Source organism: Geospiza fortis, unplaced genomic scaffold (assembly GCF_000277835.1).
Source record: "Geospiza fortis unplaced genomic scaffold, GeoFor_1.0 scaffold206, whole genome shotgun sequence".
Taxonomy (NCBI): Eukaryota; Metazoa; Chordata; class Aves; order Passeriformes; family Thraupidae; genus Geospiza; species Geospiza fortis.
The window spans coordinates 9,673,496-9,693,495 of NW_005054311.1; the positions used below are offsets into that span (position 1 = coordinate 9,673,496).

The window sequence follows — 20,000 nt, forward strand, 5'->3', positions numbered from 1 at the left end:
TTAAAATATCACAACACCAAGCCAACATCTGAGTTTGAAACAGAATGTCAAATCCTCTACTCTTCATGTAAACACTTCATATTACCATCACAGAAGGAGATGGGAGATAGCTCCAAATCAATTTACATTGACTCTACTACAAACCACTTTTTTTGCAGCTGCGCAAAAACATGGCCTCATATTCAGAATTTACAGATGCTTCAGCCTGCCTAGGATCAGAATTACACTAGACGAGTTTATGGTGTCTGAGCTTTTTCAGAGTCAAGCCCGTGCCTCAACTCTATTTAATGGAAGTTCGGGACATCTAGTAGCTTGCAGAATCTTGAGAGGAGACTCTTCTCCTTTTCTTGTCCCAGATTTGCTAAATAGATAAAATCGCAGTGTATATCACCTACTTTACCCACATAATACTTTCACTGGAAAACTTTTTATATTTCTGAAAACGTAAATGTTCCATATCTCTTTTTTAATTACTATTTCTACCATTTTCCTCTCCTTCACCATTTTCTGCATTCCTTTACTTGTACACACAAACATACACAGAATCGCCCATGCCAAAGGCAGAGGAGTAAATCCAGCTTCTCTTCACTGATTACGGGCCCGGTTTTAATTTGTGCAGTAGTCCTTTTGATAACAATGCCTAGTTAAAACATCCATTTAAAGTCTGTATCAGTCATTTAATGGTGGAAGAATCTAATAGGGTTCCATTGGAACTCCTCCATTAACTTTTAACAGAATTCTTTCTTATAGTCAGTGTAGTAAAACAGGGATATTTCACAAATTTAAGACCAGCCTCATTCTCCATGGGGTGATAGTTAGGTCACTGCTTCCCAATCTTTTTTGGGTAACTACATCAGTTCACCATTTCAGTTACAACAATCAGTCTCTTCACAACTTATTAATTGCAGCTTGTACTTGCTCGTTTTCACCAACTCCAAATCACAAAGGGCCCTGAGAGTCCCAGTTGCACGGCTGGTTATAATGCATATAAAAAAAGGCATAGCCACCAGATTCTAAGAAAAACCCCAAAACCCCATCTTACCAACCATTAACAACAAAAAATCCAGGCCCACCATGGTAAATACTGATTATCTAACTTTTATTCAGGAATCTAAACTCTTAGCCATGGAGATGAGTTTGTGTGTAATTAGACATCTTGGCAGATCTGTCTAAAAACTACATGTTAAATATAGGAGTTACTAGAAGAAAGAACTGCTGTATAGGCACTGTCTCCTTCCACACTGAGGTTTATAGACAAAAAACAGCAAACAGCAAAACTGAGACCATGTTCCTGTATTCATTAGCCACTCTATGCTGTTAGAAGATGTTCATCTTGCCAATTATATTATCCTCTTTTGTAAGTCAATCTCAAAATCTTTAATGCAGGAAGGCAACTGCTGCTAACTTAATTTTATAAGTGCAAAAGCTAAGGCACAGAAACAGAGTTCAGTTCTTTTAATTCCCAGCTTTCAAGAGCAATGTTGAAGGCACTGGGAATTGGCACTGTTCCTTCAGGACTAGCTTAAAATAAGGGAATATTCTGGTTCTTGGCCAGACTCTGAGAAGTGGAAGTACAGTTTAACTCTCTAGCATGAGGATCTCCTCCAGCTACAGAAGCATGGGGTACAGGTGCATGTGGGAAATGAGAAGGGATTTACATGGGAGATTCCAGCCTGAACAAGTGAAATCACCGTAATGGAACGGGTCAGGACCCCCAACTCCCACTGTCAGCTTCAAATCCTTCTACCCACAGAAAGCAGGGGGAAATATTGTCAAGATTATCCTCCTGTCACACTTTCAGAATTAAGAATTTCATTAATCACCAAGGAGTTCAAAGATCCTGTAAATCTGATTCTGTTCGCACTTCCACTGGTTTGACACTGATGCAGCCGTGAATCCACTGGCTGAAAATGAGGCACCCCAAATTGCATATGCATAGCTACAAGGAATCAAGTTCATAAATGTTATGATTTCCTCAGGCAAACAGCAGTTTCAGCAAACTTGAGCAGGAGGCCTGAAATCAACATGGCTTGTGGCAGCAGAGCCTCTTCAGAAGAAAATACGAATGATGGAATTTTTTTTCCCCATTACACCCTGCACAAGCATAAAAAAAGGAAAAAAAAATCAAAATGCAATCAAATGTCCCTGAGATACACGTGGTTGTATACAAACACCTTTCTCAAGGAGCAGAATCATTCTGCTTTTGGCCTTGTGCCTCATGATACACTGAACTAAGCAATTTCTACAAATTTCACTCACAAGTTTGTTTATACAAAAATACACACACACACACACACACTCACATACACACACTCTTACAAGCCTTTCTAAGGCTAGATAATATGCCTCAGAAGCACAGACAAAAAATGGAAAAAGATGAAGAGCAGTGCACTCTTCCTGCATCACCTTTATTATTATTAAAAAAGGGTTCTTAGAGAATTGTTTGTTTTATCCACTTATTCATCATTTGCAAGGGTCATAAAGAAATTGAAGTTACTCCTAAGAAAGGCTAGTTAAAAGAGGAAAATGGAAGACCCAAGTCACAACTTTTAAAAATAATAAAAAAGGTCTCATGTAAATAGATGATAAAGAAATAATTTTTATGCATGTGAAATCACATAAGCTTCATCTAGGCTTTTGGAGAACTTTTCTCAGCTGTTTTGAAGAGAGCATAACCACCGGAAAATGAAAACACTACATCTAAATGGAATAGTTGGGGTCGTTTTCTTACATATGAAATTTGTGACAAGAATATATGACAGTTTAAAAACTTAAACCTAAACTTAGGCACTGAGTCTGAGGTTACATCAGGACTGCACTGATGGTAGCTTACCACCCATTACTGCATCCTTGAAACTGTACATTGTGATTGTACATCTCTGCATCTCACTAAAAAAGTTAGGTGGCAGAAAGAGTAGCAATGTAGCAGATCCCTGGTGCTAGTGAGTCAAGAGGTTCGAGAGAAAAGTTGGTTTAGGGAAAATACAAGTAATTTTGTTTTCAAAAGAAAAAATTCTTAGATTTCAGGAATAGAATTCCATGCAGGCCTTCAAAAAGTCTTTAGCAGGTTGGAGAGATGGGCAGAGAAGAACTGTCCCTAAATTCAACAAAGGCAAATAGAGGGTCCTGCCCCTGGGGAGGAATAACCACACACACCAACCCAGACTGGAGAGTGACCTGCTGGGGGGCAAGTCTGCAGAGAAGGACCTGGGGGCCCTAGTGCACAACAAGCTCTCCATGAGCCAGCAGTGCCCTTGTGGTCAACAAGGTCGATGGGATCCTAGGGTGCATTAGGAAGAGCTTTGCCAGCAGTTCAAGAGAGGTGATCCCACCCCTCTACTCAGCCCTAGTGAGGCCACATTTGGAGTGCTGTGTCCAGTTCTGGGCTCCTCAGTGCAAGAGAGACATGGAACTCCTGGAGCAGCTCCAGCAGAGGGCAACGAAGTTGATCAAGGGACTGGACATCTCTTTTTAAAATGAAAGCTTCTGAGGGAGTTCAGCCTCAAGAAGAGATGACTGACAGGGGACCTTATGAATGTCTGTAAGAATCTGAAGGGAGGATGTCAGGAGGATGGAGCCAGGCTCTTCTTGGCGGTGCCAAGCAACAAGACAACAGGCAACAGGCAGACTCTGATGCACAGAAAGTTCCTCCTGCACATGAGGAAGAACTTCTTTATTGTGTAGGTGACTGTGCACTGGAATAGATTGCCCAGAGATGTTGTGGAGTTTTCTCCCACTGGAGATGTTCAATAACCAACTGGACACAATCCTGTGCCATGTGCACTGCTTGAGCAGTGAGGCTGGACCAAATGACCCACTATGCTCTCTTCCAACCTGACTCATCCTGTGATTCTGTGATTTATCCTCAGTGATGTAGCTTGATAGGCAAAGATGAAGGCTGATAGGATGAACAGCTGGTGCAAGAGATCTCTAAACTAATGCTTGCATGGTGGGCAAGGAGACCATTGTCTCTAACTACAGAATGGCACGTTTCTAGAGGAAACACATCACTTCAAAACATTTCACTGTACACCAGTATAGCAGCCACACTGGTGCTCAGGCACAAAGCACTTCTAAGGAACTGCATTTAGTTTCTGAAAAGAGGGCCAGCTAAAGTTCTGATCATTTCTAAGAACAAGCCTAGCTGCACCTGGTGTGGACTGTCAGTGAAAGCAGATTGACTCTGTGAAGCTGAGACTGTACAGATGTTGAAGGACACATTTAGTGCAGGTAGCTGGGTGTGCAGATGCAATGCAAGCTGCTGCAAGCTGAGCTCCAGGTGATAGAAATCCCTGACAAGAGGATGTGAAATGCTGAGCCTCTGCATAACCAAAGGCACAGCAACCTGTGGCCCAGGAAGTGAATGGAACACTCAGAGACACAGCAAGGGCTGAGCACCCCAGATTTTGCACACTTACACTGTAAGGGTATAAAAGCCATGGGTTTTCTTTGTCCAGGGCCCCTCCTCAGAGGCACCCAGCTTGAGCTGCAATTTTGTTGTTTAGTGATTGAATTATTTGAAGGATTTGGACATCTGAGATTTTGCTATGGGAAATCCAGGCTCGAGCCAGTAAAGAAATCTTGTCTGACTCTGTGAGTGTGGAGTGTGTAGCTGCGAGGGGGCTTCAGTCCCAGCTCAGGTGATGAGTGCAAATGCTGGAGAGGCTCCCAGATGGTCTGACTGGGAAATTCACAGAACAAGGAAGCAGCTGAGGAATGCTGATGTGTTCTCACAGATGCTGGAAGAGGTAATCTCCAAAGCTGTGGGAGTGGCGGCCTTCAGCAGAAGGGCAGCAGCAGAACAGTGGTGGTAGTAACAAATTTTCATGGTTATGTTTGCTGTATTTCTGGCCTCTGCAAAAGTATCACAGCATTGACACTGCTGCAAACTCACAGGTCTTTGGCAAAATGCTTATAAAACACACAGGCATAGAAAGAGGGATATGGGCAGGATGGCATTGGGCTGAGGAAGGGGATTACAGAGACTGTACATTTTGCTGAATTTTCTCTGAGACTGCTACACATAGTGTTCTCTAGTCTAGAAACGCTCTCTAAGAGGAATCAAAAGGCTATATTAAATTCTTTTTTAAAGTGAAAAACATTGCAGGGATGCTCCTGGTTCAGTCTTTTTTCTACATACTAATGTTTTCTTTCTGTGTGTTCTTTCCATATAGAAAATACCGTACAAAGGCACAATCCTTGAAAGATGTATCTGATCTAAGCAAAAGTCTACTTGGAAGTACAGCATCTGAAGGAGTGCTTTCCACATGTAAACAGAACACTTAATCTGAGGAACCGGGCTGTTCACCTGAGGAAGTAAACTGTATTTCATCAGGATCTACTAGAATTTGGGAACTAGAATATCTACTAGAATAGAATCAGATGCTGCTGATTACTTAAGGGAAAAAAGATTAATGCTAAAAATTTAGCTGTGTCCCAGGTACATGATAGACTAGACTACATGTTTATTTGATCATCCAAGTAAGTTTTCATTTCATCTACCTGACGCCTAATGAAGCAAATTAAAAGTTCAAATTAAGAAATACTCTTTAAGTATAATGTCACTTAAAAAATACAGTATAAAACATATGCTACCTACTGCCAGTAAAAGAATACCTGCAAGTGCCAACCTTCACAAGAGAGGATGGGAAAAAGCAGCTCATCATGGGCTCTCAGTGGAAATATAAGTTAGCTGGAAGTTGCCTAGTCTTGAGGGATATGTGTCATTTTGTAAAGGACAGAGCACTGAAGAATGCATCATGGACTGTACTATACGCATCATGGACTATAGTCCTAGAGCTACAGACAAGACTTCACCTTAATGATGTCTCTCCTTACTTTTTTCCCCTTCACCATCACTGTCTGCTTTGGGGGTAGAGGCTGTGCTGTGTTTCTAAGCAGCCTCTGAACAGGCTCTGATCTTGACTCAGAGTCTTTAGACAACAAAATTCTTGTTACTCTAACCAAAAGTCACAAAAGCAATTTTACAGATTTATATAAATATAATTTATACACAAAGCCAAAGACTGTTTACAAATATGGAATTCAAATGCTCATGTAACCTCCTACCTTTAATTCAAATAAACGAGGCCAAACCATCTGAGTGTATCTAATTCTCCATTTGTCTTGAATACAAACCCAATCCCACTACACATTACTCAATCACATTCTTAACAGTTGAGCATTAACTTTATTTTGAGATTCTATTTCAGTACAAATAAATGCAATAGACACCAGCAGGACTGCTAGGTATAAGTGAGCATAGGGCTACAAGGCTAATTTTGGAAATTTGTTTGAGTTTCTTTTTTTTTTTTTTTTAATCTTCTCAGGAATGCATCAGTAAAGCAAACTCACCAGCTCTGGAGAGCACTAAAATCCAGAAAACCGGAGGCATGACTCTGCAGGTTAATAAAAAAATTCTTCATGTTACACAAGATATAACCACTCCAAAAATACAGAGGTCAAGGAGATAAAAAAAGAAAAATTACACAGTTTACCTCAGATATACCTCAGATATACCTCAACTACAAAAGCACCTGTGCTAACTACATCACTGACACAGTTTAAGTGCTCAGTAATCAGACGACAAAGTGTTAACAGTCAGTGAGTTGCCATGTAATTACTGTTGCATCCAATGGAGTTTCCTAGTACTGTATGTGCTGCATTGTTCCTGTTATTATGTGGTAACTATCAAATTACCATGTGTCATCACTGTAACATTAGGTTGATCCACTATGGAAATTCATTCTGTTCAATAGCAGTCTAAATTCTTCATTTTGTCCCTCTGGTGATGTGGACAGGTGGATTACATACTGAGCTATACAAAAGGTTAAAGGAGTAGGTGAGGCACTTCATAGATTAAACCTGATCAAACAGCCTGATTCTGCCACTTTTTCCCACGATGAGTTTCACTATTTTCCCGCAGATGGGATAATACTTGACAGGGTACTACTATCTGTCCCAAAGTGATCATTTTCTCCTTAAATTTCCTGTAAAACCAACATCAACTTTCTCCCTCTACAGCTAAAGTAGTTACTATCTTAAAAAAATACAGTAGAAAAGAAGGTTTTGCTTGCTGTAAATGGAAGGGAGTCAAAAATGTCAGGAGATCCATTTAGGACTTACAGTGTTACTAATCTATTTTACTGAGAAGACATACAGAAAATAATACTGAGATGGGAGGAAAGAGTATTAGGGGTTTTTTTTAAGGGGCAAATAGAAATAGATACATCATGATAAGCTTTGGTTCACACATTTGCTGTATCTATATTTCTGTGAAGAACAAAATTAAGTGCTAGAAGTGTTTTGAAATAACATTAGGAATACACACACAAGTCTTGGAAACAGCCCAAGTGAGGGAGCAAAACTTCAAGTGTAGCTCTCAACCTGGGAACCTCCCACACTACAACAAACTCATTAGCAACTGCTAACAAGCCACCTGGTGTGAGCCACATGATAAGTGAAAATACGAGGCAAGGATGTTATGAAAATGGTTATCACCCATCAGTGCATTCACTACAAGGAGTATTTTGCACATATATTTTACATTAACACTTGGAAGGCGCTCAGATGTTACGTGATTGGAAGCCCACGCAAGAGCCCGCGCAGATGACACAGTAGTTTCAAGGGCACAGGATTGTTCACTATTAGCTTCACTGACATCTAAATAGGTGCACAGCCAAATTTATACACAAATGAAAGTCAAAGACGTTAAGGGGACAAAGACAATTGGGTAATTATGTAAATAAAATCTGAAATATTATAAAGGATTTATCAAAATGAGGACAGAGTCTTTTCTTACCATGATTAGTTAGCGCACAGCAGAATCCCTGAGCAGACAAGACAATTACTGTTTCGCACAGGTTAGCAAAGGAAGATATACTGTCTCAGGAAAGTAAGATTTATCAACAACTACCACGTGTCAGGTACTGGCTTCAGGTTTGCCAGTGTGTCTGATATAACGGAGAGGTAAGACACACCTTTCTGAAGAAAGGCCTGAGGTCTCAGAAAAACCCATGGCAACAAGTATTTTCTCTGCAGAGCACTTCCACCTCCACAGCTGCAGCTCATATTTCATCAGTACTCTATCAATAGATAAAGGTAGTCCTCTGGCTACATGCAGCTTTTTCCCAAAAATGGCTCACTTCCCTTCCACTTTCCACTTCTCCACAGAGCATTTCTGACCATTTGCTACATCTCTGTCAATCTGCCAGCAGCTCTGTGGCTCAAGATTACAGCACTGGAGATGCATGCAATTTCCAAGTATCAGGAACTAACAGTAAGTTGACAACTGTATAGTTTATTGAAACAACATGCATTGTTGTCCTCTCAACAATTTACCTCCAATCTTCTTCAGTATTTTCTAGAATCTCTTGCAGAATCCAGCTCACTTCATATGTCAGTCATTTTGAAGTTATTTAACAGGGAATGGCAGTCAGCAGACCCAAATGGCAATTAAAATAACTTCTTGCAAGCAATTTCAAGAGAAGACCAAAAATAAGGAATGGAAACAAACTCATGTTCTTATATTACAATCAGGTCATTCTTTCACTGTCAAATACAATGCCTCCAAACCACAAGTGATATTGGTCTGTTTATAGTAATAAACATGGTGGAGGAGTGTACACGGAATTCAGGAAGTTTCATCACTGTGTCCTCTAGACCCACCCTAAGAGGACACAGTGAAACAGCAGAATCATAGAATCATGAATTCATAGAATAGTTTGGGTTGGAAGGGACCCTAAAGATGATCTAGTTCCAACCTCACTGCCGTGGGCTGGGACACCTTTCACTAGATCAGGCTGCTCAGAGCTCCATCTGGAAAGAGATTCCTAGCATTGTTTACACTAAATATTGCACCATTAACTACCCCAGCAGCGACACGTGCACCTATTCAACCAAACTGTAGCCTCCTACAACAGTTTTTTTTTTCTCAAGATCTATCCTTGGTTCTAAATGTGCCAATGAGATGGAGTTCAAAATGTTCTATTTTAGGTAACTTGACGTCACAACTGAGAAACTGCCCTGCTACAAACTCTTCCTCTACACAGAACTTCTATGTGAGCACGCAAATATTTCTGAGATGCAGTGACCAGTGCATGTGTCACCGTGATTTTCCAAAATGTTGCCTTAAATAAAAGCTTTGTGGCCAGTGCTACCTATGTTACTCATGTGAAGTAACAAGCCACACTATGGGAGAGAGCAAACAAGGACTTTGTCTCTTTAATTTTACATGCATGATAATGTTTTTAACCACTAAGGTCATACCTGCATGTGATGACTGACAACTTTTTAGCTTGATTCAAAGCAAACAGCTGTTGGTTTGATTGCCTAGCAACTAAAAGTTGATGGATGACCCTTAAGATGGATAACTACCATAAATCACCTCATTCAGACTCTCAGGAAAAAAAAAATTAAAAAACAATGGTTTTCATGACATTTGCTGCACTCCATAATGTGCCATGATAAATTTGGCTGCCTTATGGATGCACAGTTGTGGCTGTTGAAATTAGACACTTTTGTTTTCTGCATTCTGCACTTCTTGTAGCCCCCTCTGTAAGGTGTGTTCATATTAATATACTCCACTGTCAGAAGAAAGCAGAATACCAGAAGCTACTGTCAGTCACCACAGGGCAGGGAGAATCTGTATTGAATCTCTGCATCACCAAACAGCTTTTAATCAGGAAACAGCAGTCTTATATCATAGCTATGGCACTGGGCTACATGCATTAATAATGGTTACAATATATTTAGTGTAATGACTTGACCCCGGTCAACATTATTGATGCTGTGATTAATATGAATTTGATAAACTGCTTCCTCTTTGAAGACATTTTGTATGTTTCTCAAGCAAGAGAAAAATACTTTTTATGTATGAGTAAATATAGCAGGCCTTCATAGAGGCATTCTGATCTCAGCTGCACAGGTGTAAAAATAGATTCCCAGGATTTATACAAGTGTCCCTGAAACTGAAATCTCGGCTACAAGAAATAGAGGGGGGAGGGCGGGAAGAAAAGTGGAAAAAAATAAGATACCCTCATTTTCATTTCATTAATAAAAAAAAAAAAAAATCCAAACCCACCAAATCAGGAGTCTAAGTGGAAGGCCATATTCCTCCCAGAGAGTGTTCAGACAGAAAGGGAAATTCCCTTTTATTATTCTAGATAATAGGATTTCTCTGTTTGTTATGTACAGAATACATATGCATTCAAAAACAGATGTTCATAATTGCTTTCATTGTTTGGATTTTTTAAAAACTCTTGAGCTTGACTATTCATATGAAAACTCTTGTACTGAATTTGGTTTATGACAGCAAAGTGATTTCTAGTTTTGTTTAAAGGAAAAACAAAAACCAAAAAGAAGATAGTTTGGTTCAAGTTTTAGTATATCCTTGGGGACGTGCTGCCTTAAATGATAGTATGTGATGATTTCATCAAGGACAAGTCTGGTAAATGCTACTACCTTCCTCTAAGTAGACACGTGTCAGCCCACATGAATAAACTGCTGTCCAGTGCAATTCTGTCATATGACACAGTCATTCCCAAACTGTGATACATGACCCACTGAAGTGGGGCAGGTCACCAAGCATCCCAAGTTATGATCAAAGGCATGCAAATGAACTCCAAAAACTGTATCAGTGGGAAATGGAAGGTACCAGAGCAAGTCAGAAAATCAGAAATTGGATGGAAATGGAAGATGACCAATTTCACCTGGGGAGCAGGTGGTTACCTGAACAAAATAATTGGGGAAATAATGCTAAGGGAAGAAAGTTTCAAGGTGGGACTGAGCTGACAGAATATGTGGGCAAAGTATGTCACATGCTTGCACTGTATCTAAACCTATGCTATCAGTTTCAGGAACTTCTCCCTTTAACTGAAGTTAGTTGAGCATTTTCTGAATTCAAGTTAGTTCATTTGCAAAAAAAAAAAAAATCAGAAGTCAAGTTCCAAAGCATAAAGCATTCTAATAAATTCATCAAGCAAACTGGCATGCTGGTGGTACTAAATTAGAAATAGCACTTAGCTGAGCCATGCCTTCCGATTTTCAGCGGGGTTGCAATCAGTTTTCCAAAATGTATATTCTGAAAATATGAGACATGTGTCCACCTGCAAGATCTCAAACTACATTTCTTAATTTTACATAAAAGTGGAATGTAAGCACAGCATGCAAACAGTTGTTGAAGTCTACTGCATTTCCCAACAACCAAGAAAGTTGATGCTCCACCAGATATGTGCACAATTTAGTAGATGCTCCATTTCTATAAGATGCCTCAAGCAGTGAGTATGTAGCTTAGATGCCCTTTGTCTCCGAGAAGAGATGAACATGTCAAAGTAACAATGCCAGTTGTAATGCAATTTATTGGATCTTCTGAAATTTCAGATCACTGCATCCTATAATCAATACTTGCATTCTTCAGCCACAGTACCCCTTCAACAGAGAGCATAACCAGTGCAATTTGCAAAAACAGGAGTCTCAAGTGCACCTAGATATGTTTAGCATAAAAGCACTTATATGCAAGTAACATTCAGACACAACCACTATTTATTGTTTCAGCTTTAAGTCTCGGATGCCTCCGTGAAGGACCCACTAAAGAGGACAAGACGGCATGCTGGCCCTTTAAAACTGAAATGCTTGTTTCCTTTCTGTAAGAAAAGTAAATCATGCTATAGTGAGTGGAGCTTTGAAAAAGCATCCATCCATTAAAGTTCATGGATCCTCGTTTCCAGATTGTCCCTCCCCTGGCTGTGTCTCAAGTTACAGCCTTGTACAATCCAAGTCTAAATAATATTCACTATGATAAATGACACCATAACTCCGATATCCACAATCAATCTTTGCTTTAAAGATACATCCATCTTCAATAATGTTGATGGGGATTCTGTAAAATGGGAAACGTGACTGTTTTCCCGACCTCCTAACAGTGGGGGAAGGAAGCTCTGAGTGATGGCTGTCAGGCCACATCTGGCTGCAAATATAAATTAGCCTTATGTAGACAAATGAAAGGACCAGCCCTGACTAGAAAACAGCCACTCCTGAGCAATGGCTAATTTATAGGACTCCTTTCTGGAAAGTTCCTAGCTGAGGCTATAGTCTCCTTAGCTATCTCTTTAAATGATATCTGATGCTGTAAATAACTTCAGTGTGGTAGGAACTATGCAAAGTACAAAGAGTGATTTGGTGGGGGGAGGGGAGGAGACAATAACTTTCTCATATTCTTTGTACATGATCAAGATTTAAATTCAGCCACTTAAAACACATTTGCACATTCACACAGACAAACAAAAGTTTTGTTTCAGGAAACATTGTTATATTTTGAAAATATGCTCTTCTTCATTTGGCAAAAGTTCATTTTCTGCTTTAACTCCTTTGTCATCTCCTGGGCTGCAGGACTGAGGCAACTACATTACAGAAATTAAACTATTCAGTGCAAGCGACACCTTGAGGTCTGCAGATTATTTTTTTCCCTGTTAAATGCTATCAACTTTTCCTTCTCCTCACCTTGCCCCCTCTAGCTGATAGAGTTTCAGGAGGAGCATGGTGAGTCCTACCAGCTCAGCTCATCTAAGCTGGTGCTATGCAGCTCAGATATTGTGAAGCGGCATGCAGAGAAACTACCTGCTCTATTTATTTCAGCACATGGTTTCACAATAACCAGAAGGAAATTTTAAACAGGAAGGTGGAAGGAAGACTCTCTGATCGTCTCATCCACCGCCACAAATGAAACACAAATCCCTACCTGTGCACAGGACAGTGGCTACCCTTTTTTTCATGACTGAAATGCTTTATTACCTTATTCTTTATGTCTTTGACCTTGTCCTGCCATAGAAAAATGCAGGACTTTAATTCTTATAACGGACAATATATGGGAATTAAAAAAAAAAAAAAGAGTTCTTTCCAGGAGGAATGGGTAAGTGGATGAGGGAGCAGCCCGATGCACGTTATTGCCACACACGGGCTGGCTGGGATGGCACCTGGGCATCGCAGCTCTCGGGGGAGGGGGAGGTCCAGCGGCACTGGGGAGGTCTGGCGGCAGCAGTGGCAGCAGCGAGGGTTAATTCTGTGAAGGTTGAAGGACTTACAGTAATGCTGCGAAGACAGAAACATCACAGGCTTTCCTGGCAAGAGGCTCGCAGAGGGTAGGAGGGGACTGCGAAATGAACTCTCTCAGGCTTTGTCGTGTGCGTTTCCCAAGGCCCGGCCTGGCCCCTTTGATAAATGACACATGTCATTCTGTCAGGGGCTGACACTGCAGCTGGGAGGGCTGGTGATGTATGGCTCCGCTGAAAAGGAAATCAACTTTTTGGCACCAAGTAAGACTGTGCCCTGTGTAAGGATTTTGTTTCTCAAAAAGTGAAAGATAGACTTAGGATTTAAAAGAAAAAAAAAAAAAGTTGAAAAACAGATTGAGCGACAGCTTACACTTAACATAAATTAACTCGGTAATGGTGAAATGTGCTAGCCTGTGATAAATAAAAGCTACATTAGTCAATTATTAATCACACTCCAACTTGTAGCCAAAACCCATGACTTAAATCTGAGGCCTGAGCTGCCTTACAAACAGATAAGACAGTGTTTGATAGATGTCTTGCATAGTGTAATCAGGAAGGAATCAAAGGCTTAGTGGTTTAACCAGGGGGGGTGTGGAAGGTTCTGGAAACTGAGACTGGGTAAAGTGGATAACTGGATTGAAAGCACCCTTTCACTGGGGATACAGTATATCTTTTGACTGCTTAAAGAAGGGGGGGGGGAAGGCGGAGAGAGAGAGACATATCTGAATTTGGTTTAATCTTTTTTTTATATACAGGAATGTCTCGAAACTCTATTTCCCTCCCCCACCTCCCACCACCACCACTGTGTTAAATCATTTAAATCTGATCACTATTAAATGGATTCTCACCGAGACATCAAGTGTTTCAAATATGATCGTTTTGCACGGATTACAATTTAAGCATTTTATTTAATCGAATGAACTCGCATCAGGCTGCAACACATTCATGCAAATACAAGCTGTAGAGAAAAAGCACAAAGCTGCATAAATGAAACGATTCCTATTCAACTAGACTGTAAAGACAAAATAAAGGATTTCAAATAGGAAGAAAAAAACCAAACATCTAAAAACACAAGGAGGGTACGGGGTGGTGGGGGGAAGGAGAGGGAGAAGGGATGCAGTATCTAAATCCAAGCATTACGCCTGTGTGAAAGGCTGAACTCACGCATCACCTTGTTGAGATGCAAGCAAAGAACAGCTCTGGGTTTTTGTTTATACTCTACCTACAGGGGAACAGGATGGACACCGAACCCAAAGGTGACTTTCATTCCCTGACCAGGGAGAGAACTAGCACCACAGAGCACTAAAATGTCACACCTACACATTCAGTTGACCTACAAGGCTAGCCTAGGCTTTCTGCAGGCCCGCAAGCCAGCGGTGACAGGATGCGAGTTTCACCATCTTTTTCCCTGTGTAGATGCTCTCACACCTCCTCCTCACCATCCACAACTCCACGTAACCGAAAATTAAAGGTCTCATGTGATACACACAGCCCAGAACAGGGATATTTCTCAGATGAATGGCAGCCCCAGGTCCTGACCTAGCACTGGGCTGCATACGGGTGCACCTCTGTGCCTGCATGAAGCCAGCTGCTGGTGCAGGCTACTCGCACCAGGTAAGCTGCCTTCTAGCATCACTTGTATTTTCACCAGCAATTACTGGAGAGCATCACGGGGATGAGGGCTCACAAAAGTGCAACAGGCCTCCCCAGTTCAGGCCTTAATGAGCACTGATATCAGCTTGAACACTGTATAAATGTTTGTTTGTCAGTCAGTAATTTCCATATGTTTTACATCATTTCCAGTGATGCACGCTGGTTCACCAATAACTTGTCTAACTCTGCTGAAGCTTTGGACGTGGTGTTTTAATTGTGGTATCGCACAACTGACTTGAGATTTTAAGCAAGACACAAAAAAGACACAAGAAAAGAAAACATTCACATCATCAACCCATGAAAGACTTCATCAGACAATTTCCCTAGCCACACACACTGCAGAAAAAAAACCCCTCTGACCTTTAAAAGGAGTGTTTACCTTGTTCCCCTTCCCCTCAGTATGTCACCACTTTATGCAACAAAATATGGAAACTTTTAAATGTTTCTACATGGGACAGGTCCTATATTGCTCGGTGCTGTACAGACACACCAGGAAAGAAATGAGCTTTTGATGTTAATCAAGCGAAAGTGCATTTTTCACTTTACATATGCTGTACATGCTTGGCTTTTCAACAGTACAAAGAGGAAAATAAAATACAAGTCATCTGTAACAGTAAAAATTACGCCACCAGGTACAGTCAATTTTTAAAGTCTCTATACTTTCATATGCATAAATGTATGCATATACATTTAACCATACACATTTCCTTGCCCTCCAACCTGCCATCAGGATTTTTGCATTATAAAGTAATGTACTACTATAAAATATTTCTTTGCATGGTGCTGTGAACTTCTCAGTAGACCCAAAAAACAATCCAGTTTACCTCAGCTTTTAGAAATAAACTAACAGTTTCGCTCAAGTAAAATCACAGCTAATCTCAACCATCTGAAAATGACAGCAGTTGTCTAGATCACAGCAGCAATATACCCACTCACCAACATCAAGGTGGTGCAGAGAGTGCTTAATTGAGGAATTTAAAAACAACGACTCAAAAGAGCACAAATTTCAAAGTAAATGAAATAGGGAGACCCTTTGAAACCCAAACTTTAGTGACAGCCCCTACAGAGAGTACAGCTATTTTCTCAAAACATGTAAAATATGACTATAGAAAGAAAGATAAGGAGCAAGGGAATGGCATGTATTTAAAAACATGTGCACACTGCCTGGTGTTTTAAACTTCTGCCTTCCTATTGCTAAAATATCATTTTTAAAGACCATAAAATTTCAGATAGTGTGCAAAATGTTTATATATTACCAAGGTCTCCCTTTAAAAGGTTTATACTTTTACTTTATGACCTGTCCTTGATTTGACACTTCCGCTCATCAGAAAGGGATTTATAAAATAATCCTGAAGGTGAGGAACAGACATCTGTCAGGGACTGGCTGAGTTTCACTTTGCGAAATTTAAGAAGGGAGAGAAATCCTGTTAAGCTCTCTTTAGTCACCAATAGACATCAAAGGTAATAATTAAAGAAGACAGACGTCATAAAAATAAATTTATGTAGTTCTTTATAGTGCACAAGCACTCTAGTGTGTAAAACATCTATTAGAGTGAAAGAAAATACATTCCAAATGAGCAAAAATCTGTTTTGTTTGAGGTTTTTTGCCTACTTGAGTAACGTTTAAAAAAAAAAAAGACACCCAAGTTTAAACTAAAGTCTTTCAAAACCTTTGCCATCTGTGGGTACATGAACTATGGATGACCCCGAATGATTTGCACTCTGCTCAGAATCCCTTAGAAAGCACGGGAAAAAGTATCATTAAGAATGACTGATGACTGCCAGTCATGGTTGACCTCACCCAAGCTTTGGTCTCTGCCTCAGTAATAAGCTGTCCTTTATTAGCACCAACACTCCATAAAAGGGGTGTGTTTAGTCACAGGATAGTGGCCTTCTAATGCTCATTGCTTCTCCCTGAAAGATTGATTAGTGCTCATTTTTACTGCCTTCACAGTATATACAGTGACAGTGCTGCAGAGTGTCAGGGCCTGCAATATTGATGATAAGTACAACTACAAACTAGAGGTTTGGAAAAGGCAGAGTACTGGGACTTCGCTCTTCTTTTCAACTGGAAAACACTGCCAAAACAAAAAGGACAGAACTCAAGCTTACACAAGCTACCGATATTCTAGTAAATATAAACTGAGGCTAGGGAATTCCCTCTCTCCGAAAAAAGGCCACTTAAAATACAAAACTTATCAGAAAAGGTTGTTTTTTCATTTTGTTTTGAAAATGCATAGACGTTTTTCCTTCCACCTACCAATGGCTAAGGTAAAAAGAGATTACCCTGAAATATCATTCTTGTGTTTGTTCTTTTATTTCAGAAAGGCTTTTCAGTAGTGACTTTCAGAGTAGGGGGGAAAAAAATCTATTGCAAGCGCAGAAAGTGAATGTTCCTGATTTGGGAGCTACTGCAATGCCCCTTTGCAGCAGCAGGTACCTCTTTGAGCGTAAAAAACAAAGGAAACATGAAGAAAACATGTTGGCTATGTATCATATTCTGCACAAATCTGCCTGCATTAACACGACTCCTCTGCAGCTTTTACCCTTACATTTGAAGTAATTGGGATCTATGCAAATTCCTTCAGTGAAATTAAGATCTGGAGTATAAGCTGGCACCATCAGAGAAAAAACTGTGGTAGATTCATGTAATGTAGTATGCAATTGCATGCAGTGCAAAGCATATTTTAAATAGAGCAAGACCCAGCCATGATCCTTGCAAAGCATCAGCATCATAGTGATGAAAGAGCAGGTAAGAATTCATGAACTCTTTCAAATAAAGAAATTCCAACCTGAATACATTACTTGGAAAAGCCATGCCTTGCCTTAATTTGATTTAAAAAGTAGAAGAGAATTGAAAACACTCTTTAAAATTGGTGTTTTAACCAGAGACTTTATAGCATACAAGGCCAACTCCAAGTTATACTGTAGTAAGTTTAATATGGAACAACTTGTCCATATGGTTCTTCCTGGGAACGAGTCATTTCACATGTTACAGCAAGATCCAGCCGAAAAAAGGCATGTTTCACTGTTACTTTTATATAGCTGTGAACTTGAGCACAGCAACCTCATACCAAAAATTACTACAGCAAGAGTTTATTGCATTAATAATAGGATGCCCTACTGCTGTGACACATTCTGTACTTTGAAATAAATATTAGTCACAATAGTTAGGTTTTAAGTTCATATACTTTAAAGCTGAGCTGTAACTATGACACTTGCAATAGTGATGATTTGCCAATAAGACCATTATTAACCATTTCACAAAGAGGTCCTTCTTTTATTTGGTCTGTTATACTGTCTTAACAGTATCTACCTATAAATAATAATTTAAAGACATTTTTACTTAAAAACAAACCAAAACACAAACACTAACACTTGAAAACTGGATGTCAAAATTCACATTCACACTTTTGCATTGAATTCACATATTTTGATTTCAGTATTAGAGGTTAGTTGCAAATAATAAATAATTGATTTTTAAAATTTAAGAAAATACTTTAAAAGTCTTACTACATGTCTGTAGGACATCATGGCCCAAGCCCTGTGTCATGAAAGTCAATGGCATACCCTTTCACATACTTCTTTTGGGCTTTGGATCAAGACCAGTCTGGAAACTATTCATTCTTTTTGTTCGCTACCTTTCATTTTGTACATTTAAATAATAGTGTTTGGAGGGAGGAGGGAAAAAAAAACCCAAAAAAAACCAAAAAAACCCACAAAACCTGAGTATGAAACAAGTATTTTTAAATCAGGAAAAAAATTCATTTAAAAAAATTAACTAAAACTGTGGCTTACCTTAAAAAGCAAAAAAATTACACTACCAATCTAGACATTCACATAGTTACTAATTATTTTGGTGGTCCAAACTGGTCCTGCTGTATAGAAGAAAACAAGAGACAATGATAAGCAGCACTGTCACTATTAGCTTAGAGGGATGCTACTTGGCTATTTTCCTGCATCAGGCACTGCAATCACAATAATAAAGAAATCCTGTATTCCACTCTAATTCACCGAGAAATAGAAATGCTAGAAATCTAAAATAATTAAGTCAATTCTAGGTTTTTTCAGAATTGAAAGGAAGCTTCTTTTTCATATGAGCTTTAAATTTCACAGAGACATAATAGCCATGGAAGAAAAAAAAATGTCCATCAGCTAAAATAAAATGCTTAGTGCTGCAGCACTGTGGTGAACAAATGAGCAAACCAAGAAATGAAACACTACAAAAAATAAAAATAAAAACAAATTCAAGGCTAAATATGGAGTTTGGGTAGCCAGCCTGCTCCAAGAAATACAAGGGGGTAGGTATATAAGTTATGGTCGGATTTTTTTTTTTAAGTCTGGCATTTGTGAAAATACTGAATCTATAATCAGTTAAATGGAGCTCAGTGTTAAGTAGCAATTATTCTAAGCTAGAAATTCATATTAGATACTGTATTCCCACAAAGAGAAGGATTTCCAACCAGGTGCTCTACTGATGGAGCCCTAAACCAATCACTAAACTCAAAATTGGACTAATATGCCACATATAAATCTGAAGAGCGATAATTACAAGTCTTGTTTCCATTATTGATTAGTTTTAATTTATGACACAAAATTAATATAGTCAATCAACAACATGAAAATACATCTATAAATAGAGGTTGCAACCAGAATGCACACCTTGCACATTCCACACGTTATAAAATATAGCACACAAAATCCAAAGTATTGGTGGCAGTTGTTCGAAAGGTGAATTTCCTACCACAAAAAATCTGCCATCTCCAGTTCTAGTATCTTGTCTACATGTTTAAGGATCAGCTGACAAGCACATGTCTGAATGTTCAAATAAGAAATTAGCATCGTCATATACTAGCAAGCTGTGTTCTGGAATACTTCAAAATAATCTGTTATCATTTTTAAGCCCAACTGCTGCTATGATAAAAATTCCTTAAAATTAAAAACTAGTTATTTAAATAACTGAATAAGACAACTGCTCAGATTTATTCTTTCAAGCATATTCCCATACTTACAATATATTTAGTATACCTAAAAGAATAAATTTCCATACAAACCCCATGTATTGAACAATTTTGTGTAGACATTTACACTATCTAGAATTCTCTGATTGTTCTTTGCATTGACCCTTTGGTTACAGATATCCTTACAGCCTTAACATAAAGAAAAACTCTAATGTCCCTTAAGGATACAGCAAATATTTTATAGAAGAATACAACAAGAAGGATACCAAGAATGAAATTGGTGCCTTTTTTTCTTTAATTCTCAAAATATACCAGAAATCAAAGACCATGCGAATAA

General features: G+C 39.2%; 1 protein-coding gene across 1 annotated transcript in view; it reads right to left on the bottom strand.

The window, feature by feature from the left end:
* TSHZ1 (teashirt zinc finger homeobox 1) overlaps positions 1-20,000 on the bottom strand; it is a 54,521-nt gene that overhangs the window by 26,851 nt on the left and 7,670 nt on the right. The gene's annotated exons all lie outside the window — the stretch shown is intronic.